Genomic DNA, 6,816 nt, shown 5'->3' on the forward strand with positions numbered 1-6,816 from the left:
CCTCTTACATCACCTCTATTCACAGCTTGAAAAACCGAAGGAGGGCACCGGCACAAATGTTCACATCATAACAGGATGAGTGCTGGGTATACAGCTTATATATATATATATATATATATATATATATATAGAGAGAGAGAGAGAGAGAGAGAGAGAGAGAGAGAGAGACCTGGGTTGGTTGGCACTTCAATTATACAATACAACTGCCATGGTGCCTTCCTTATAAAACTGTACAGGTGTGTGTGGTCCTATAGAGAGGGGTTGTCCTTTATCCATTCTCAATATGTAATTATAATATTTATATAATTTGCCAGGGGAGTGAAATGGTCTTCCTACAATTTATGGAGTATATAAAAAACAATTATCTAAATCTGAAGTTTACCTATAATATTCAGAAACATTATATAGAATTTTGGGATTTGGCATCAAAATGTGATATAATAAATAATAAAACAGTTGATACATATACAAGTACATAGCAATAGCTATGTTAATTTTTTAACAGGTGGGTAATTGGAAACAAAATATACCTTTATTAGATTGTGAAGTAATTGTAATGAAGAGTGTAAGTTTGAGGAACAAGCCAAAATATACAGTGAGTGATTTTTGGAGAAAAAATATCCGAAAACACTAAGTGAAAATAGTATACAAAGGTCAAAATTAATTCCAAGACAGCAACTACTCCAATATAAGGAAAAGGGGGAAATGGTGCTTTTTTTGTACCTTTTGTAACAAAATATAGCAGTAGAGAAAAGGAAATCAAGAATGTACTGAAAAGACACTGGAATGTATTACAGCTGGATCCAGTATTAGGGGTTATAATTATCAGGACCCCACAAATAATTTTTAAAAGAGCTAATTCTGTAAAAAGCTGTTTGGCACCCAGCCTACTGTAAAATGTAGAGTCTGAACAATGGTTAAAAAGAACAAAAGGTTTTTTTCCCTGTTCAAGATGTAAGTTTGTAAATTTTCCAGCCCTGTGAGAGATAGTTTTTCCAATTTTGATAATATCAGGTCCTTTAAAATAGACAGTTTAATGAATTGTTTATCCACCCATGTTATATATATGATTCAATGCCAGTGCGGTATGAAGTATATTGGTAAGACAAAACGTCACCTCAAACAGCGAGTGCTAGAGCATATGAGGAACATACTGAATAAAGTTACCAATCAAAGTGTACCTCGACATTTTGCAGCATGTCATAATTCATTACTAACACATTTTAAGTTTAAAGTTATTGAATGGGTCACACAGGATGTAAGAAAAGGTGACCTGCTTAATAAACTGGCAAAAAGAGAAACATGGTGGATACACAAATTAAATACTCTGTGCCCCAATGGCTTGAATGAAGGGTGCGATATAGTGCTTTTTTTGGTCTGAAAAATGACACTCCCATTGGTTCCTTGTTGTGTGAGATGTGAATGCTGCGTCTTGGTCAGAGCGGTTGTTGGGTGATTTTACCCCTGTTTTGACCTGAATGGTGCAGTTTTTCATGTTTCCATTGTTTTCCTGCTGTTCGTATATAGATGGTTGAAAATATATATGGAATATACAGCATACCTCCCAACTGTCCTGATTTTAGCAGGACAGTCCTATTTTTTGAGTCTTTTCCGCTGTCCCACCCACGGGCCGCAGTGTCCCGAGGTTGGGGGAGGGGCGGGGGTTGGGCAGTTGGGAAGCTCCTGTCACTGGTGCTCTTCGGTGACAGAGGGAGAGGGGGCATGCCAGCAGCTCACAGAGCGCAGGGCATGTCCCCTTCAGTGAAGGACAAGGGGGCATGGCCTACGCTTTCGGCATCACAGTGAAGCCATGCCCCCTTTTCCCAAAGCCACGTCCCTTTTTCGGGAGCGCGCGCGGCTCCGTCGCGTGTGTCCCACTTTCAACATAAAGAAAGTTGGGAGGTATGATACAGGTATACTATGGAAATGTGTATTTTTGAAAAATATCTATACAAGTATCCCAAGAAAAAAAATCTTGCTATTTTTGTTGACGTGATATACAGTAGTGGTTATGAATTTATTCATTTTTTGTGTTTTTCTGCTTTTTTTAATGTATTGTATTTGTAATTATATATGTTTTGTGTACTTACTGATACATAGTGCTATATACTGTAGCTTTAATGGAAGGCATAATTAATGTAAGCTCTAGTAAATGAATATCTTTTTAGAGTATAGATGGGTGATAACCACTGATGGTATATCGGCATTTAACTAACCTAAGCGATATATGCAATAATAAAAAGTGTAAAAATAGAATAGCACCTTCTAATTGCTTTTAATAGTATTTGGACTACATAAAAATGGCGCTGTATGGAGCATATAGTGTATCAGTAAGCACAAACTGTTCCTCTAGTTCCTGAAAAAAAATTATGTTTTGATTGGTTGTAAATGGACATGCGATTGGAGCTATGAGCTATTTATGACTTAGTAATGATGGTGCTAGCCACACCCACTGATATATCGTTCACATCGTCTAGTGTGTATGGTCCTAGCAATCAACGATGCGCGCACCTGCGCTCGTTGATTGCAGGTTGGCGGTCGAAGGTGCTGCATGCTCAATGTGAGCAATGTCACTTGTGACATCGCTCATCATGGCATGTGTGTACAGTGTACGGATCCGCAATGAGCTATGTTCACAATGTGACATCGCTCACCTCCCCGGCAGCGGCTCCCTCACTGCCAGCGTCTCCCACCCCGCCAGCGGCTCCCACGTCCCACCCCGGCAGCAGCTCTTTCCCCGCCAGTGGCTCCCTCTCCGCCAGCGGCTTCATTCTAGCTGAGCCACTGACGGGAGCCGCTGGCAGGAGCTCAGCGTCTCTGTCCACTGCCCCACCAATGACATTTTTTACACCCACTGTCCAACAATTATATTTCCACTGTGCCACCACGTAATAAAAAAATGAAATTACAGTATAATGGGTTATAATATATATATATATATATATATATAAAATATTGAACAACTAGTACTGCACTTCTAAACTATAAATCACAGCAATATTAAAATAATTAGAATTTCTATATCGAAACAATCTTAAAGTGCTACTTAATAGTTTTTATACTTTATTGTAGTCGGCAGCAACCCCACAGATCGGTCCTACTACCCAAATTGACCCCTTAAATGGATATGTTGGAGTTGTTTTCTTAGGGGGCGCCTTATTTTTCTAAAGTTCTAGGGATTGGTACCCTTTGGATTTGTATCTATAATACAGACAATTTGATCCCTTATATCAAGTTTTTAGTGAGTACAACCACATAAAAAATGTTTTTCATTCAAAGTACATACAATTTATTAAAATACTTTCTTAAAATCATTCATAGAAATCTTAAACCTTGTACAAAGGCTATAATTATCATGCAGGTACAATTCAGTTTTTCGACAGATGATTGGTAGACATCTTTTTTTTCTTTCATTTGTGACTCCAAAGATCAAATTACCCAACGTGTTTCGTCATTTATGACATCATCAGGGGTGTCACAATAGAGTATACTAAAATATAAAAAATGGATTTGTCTAAATGAATACAACATATATAATAAAACAGTGTAAGAATATATATATATATAGGAATAATATATATTTCATAATTTAAGATCAATCTTGAAGACTTGGTTTACAGTTGGTTCGCAAAGTTCTACTTAATACATATAATTCATTTATAGACTAACTTAGTTTGAACCTATGTTAAATAACATATAATATTCTATTGCAACATTATGTAACAATATAATACAGTGGGGCAAAAAAGTATTTGGACAGCCACCGATTGTGCAAGTTGACCCACTTAAAAAGATGAGAGAGGTCTGTAATTTCCATCATAGGTACACTTCAACTGTGAGAGACAGAATCTGAAAAAAAAACAACAACAGGAAATCACATTGTATGATTTTTAAACAATTTTCTTGTATATTCTTGTGGAAAATAAATATTTGGACACCTACTAAGCAGCAATATATCTGGCTTTCACAGACCTGTTACTTCTTCTTTAAGAAGCTCTTCTATCCTCCACTCGTTACCTGTATTAATGGCACCTGTTTGAACTGGTTATCTGTATAAAAGACACCTGTCCACAACCTCAAACAGTCAGACTGCTACCTCTCCGCCATGGCCAAGAGCAGAGAGCTGTCTAAGGATACCAGGGCCAAAATTGTAGAGCTGCACAAGGCTGGGATGAGCTACTCAACAATAGGCAAGCAGCTTGGTGAGAAGAGATCATCCGTTGGCGCCAGGGCCGGCTCCAGGCCTACTAGCACCCTGAGCGAGAAAATTTCAAAGCGCCCCCTCCCATACTCAATGTGTGCGCCTTCGGTGTGTGCGCTCCTGGAAAGGTGGCCATGGCCTCCTGGGAAAGTGGGCGGGGCCTCACAACTTCATATTATCAAACTATATTTCCCCTGAACCTCCCTCCCTCCAGTGTCAGTGCATGTCCTCCAGTTCTAATACTTCTCTTCCTTTGAAGAATGTTTCCCTCCTATACTTTGTTAAATCCCTTAATATATTTGAAAGTATCTATCATGTTACCCCTTTACCTTCTCTGCTCCAAACTAAAAATGTTAAAAAATGTTTTAGTCTTTCTGGGTATGTTTTGTGATGTAGGCCATGCACCATTGTAGTTGCCCTTCTTTGTACACTCTCTAATGTATTTATATCCTTCTGGAGATATGGTCTCCAGAACTGGACACAGTATTCCATTTGAGCAGAGCCCACCCTAACCAATATGATGCACATAATTTTCATCAGCAGAAGCTGCCTGTGCCCCAAGGCATTCCAAGTGCCCTAGGCATTTTCCTAGTTTGCCTATGCCTAGGGCAAAGATATTGGTCCAAGTACAGATCACTGGGGTACTCCACTGGCAACATTTACCTCCATAGAATTCACATTTCCTCCAACTGTTTCCCATCCTGCAACCAGGTTCTTATCCATTTAACCGCGTTATAATCCAATCCCACTCTTTCAAGTTTATTTAGCAGTATGCGAAGTGGGACAGTGTCAAATGTCTTAATAATGTCAAGATATGCTAAATCCACGGCCCCCTTAATCTATTATTTTGGTCATGGAGTCATTTGTTTGGCATAATCTTCCCCCAGTAAATCCATGCTGTTAGAGATCCTGTAAATTGTTTGATTTAAAATATTCTGCAACTCTGTCTTTGAATAGTGTTTCCATTACTTTCCATTACTACTGCTGATACACTGCAAGCCTTCGTACAACTTAGGGAGAGAAAAGAAGACTCTTGGGTGGGCGTACTCTTATTTGTTCGGTAAATACCATGTCAAGTTTAGTTTAGAATAACATATAACTTTTAGTTGTATATCGTTAAAATAACTTGGTATCACACAGACAATAGCAAGGGGAAATATTCAAGGAAACAATGACATGGAAGTCACATTCTAGGATTTGCAATTTCTACTCAAGATCAAGCAGTTTAAACATCAGTAAAAGTAATTTTTATGCAAAATTATTTTTATATAAACAAATATAGTGTATGCTCTGGTCACCCTTAATCTCAAGTGGGTTGGGAGACATGGATTGTTGTTACACGCTTTAGCCCTGACCAGTACAGATAAAACTGTATGGGAGAGCCTCAAAGCAATTTTGATGGTACCGTATAAATGACTGTACCGCGTAAATACTCACGACAGGTTCATATCTTATGATATCAAAGGATAGCAATTGCAGAAGGTGAAAGAAGAGAAGTGGTGATTCTGCTGTTACAGTAGTGTTGGATTGATGTCAAACCCTATTCGTTCATAAAGCTCTACAACACTCGGTATTCCCTGGAGGTCTCCCTTCCAAGTACTAACCCAGCCCAACACCGTTTGGCTTCCAAGATCAGATGAGATCAGGCATATTCGGTGTGGTATGATAGTAGAGAGACTGTTGAAACATCAATGAGAGTGCACCTAAATTGAAAAAAGTTTGAGGAGGATACTAGGTTCAAGATAAGTCATCAAGAATGTAAAGCACAGTGGATCTGCTGTCTGTGTTAGGCAGGTAAATTCCCCTGGATCACAGATGAGAGTCCACTGAATAAGTGCAGAAAGAAAAGTAAATCCAATATAATATATTATATTAACCTGCTGTAATCAAAGTATACGACACAGAATTGTGAAAAGAGTATCACTAAAAAGCAGTATATATATATATATATATATATATATATGGGTGTGATCAATCCAAGGCTAGTTAATTCTCTCTATTAAAATAACTAAGGCACATTGATAATTCAAAATCCAGTAAAAACAACTAACTGGTATCATTGCTTTACACTCTTGATGACTTATCTTGAACCTAGTATCCTCCTGAAACTTTTTTCAATTTAGGTGCACTCTCATAAGTGTTTCAACAACCCAGTCCAGTCTCACTACTATCATACCACACTGAATATGCCCAATCTCATCTGATCTTGGAAGCCAAAAGGTGTTTGGCTGGGTTAGTACTTGGAAGGGAGACCTCCAGGGAATACCAAGTGTTGTAGAGCTTTATGAATGAATAGGATGTTGACATCAATCCAACACCACCAGCAGAATCACCACTTTTCTGCGATCACTGCCCCTTGATATTTTGTGTTATGAACCTGTCATGAGTATTTACGCGGTACAGTCATTTATACGGTACCATCAAAATTGCTTTGAGGCTCTCCCATGTGCCAATTGGCTCATTGTGGCCCTATCAACACAGTTTTATCTGTACTGGTCAGGGCAAAAGGGTGTAACAACAATCCATGTCTTACACTCCCAACTCACTTGAGATTAGTGATGACCAGAACATACACTATATTTGTTTATATAAAAATAATTTTGCATAAAAATTAC

General features: G+C 38.3%; 2 pseudogenes; one reads left to right on the forward strand and one right to left on the reverse strand.

Annotated features, from left to right (window-relative positions):
* Positions 1–5,756: 5,756 nt before the first annotated feature.
* LOC135051600 (5S ribosomal RNA) lies at positions 5,757–5,875 on the reverse strand (annotated as a pseudogene).
* Positions 5,876–6,363: 488 nt separating this feature from the next.
* Positions 6,364–6,482, forward strand: LOC135054385 (5S ribosomal RNA; annotated as a pseudogene).
* Positions 6,483–6,816: the final 334 nt, after the last annotated feature.

This window comes from Pseudophryne corroboree, chromosome 2 (genome assembly GCF_028390025.1).
Source record: "Pseudophryne corroboree isolate aPseCor3 chromosome 2, aPseCor3.hap2, whole genome shotgun sequence".
Classification (NCBI taxonomy): domain Eukaryota; kingdom Metazoa; phylum Chordata; class Amphibia; order Anura; family Myobatrachidae; genus Pseudophryne; species Pseudophryne corroboree.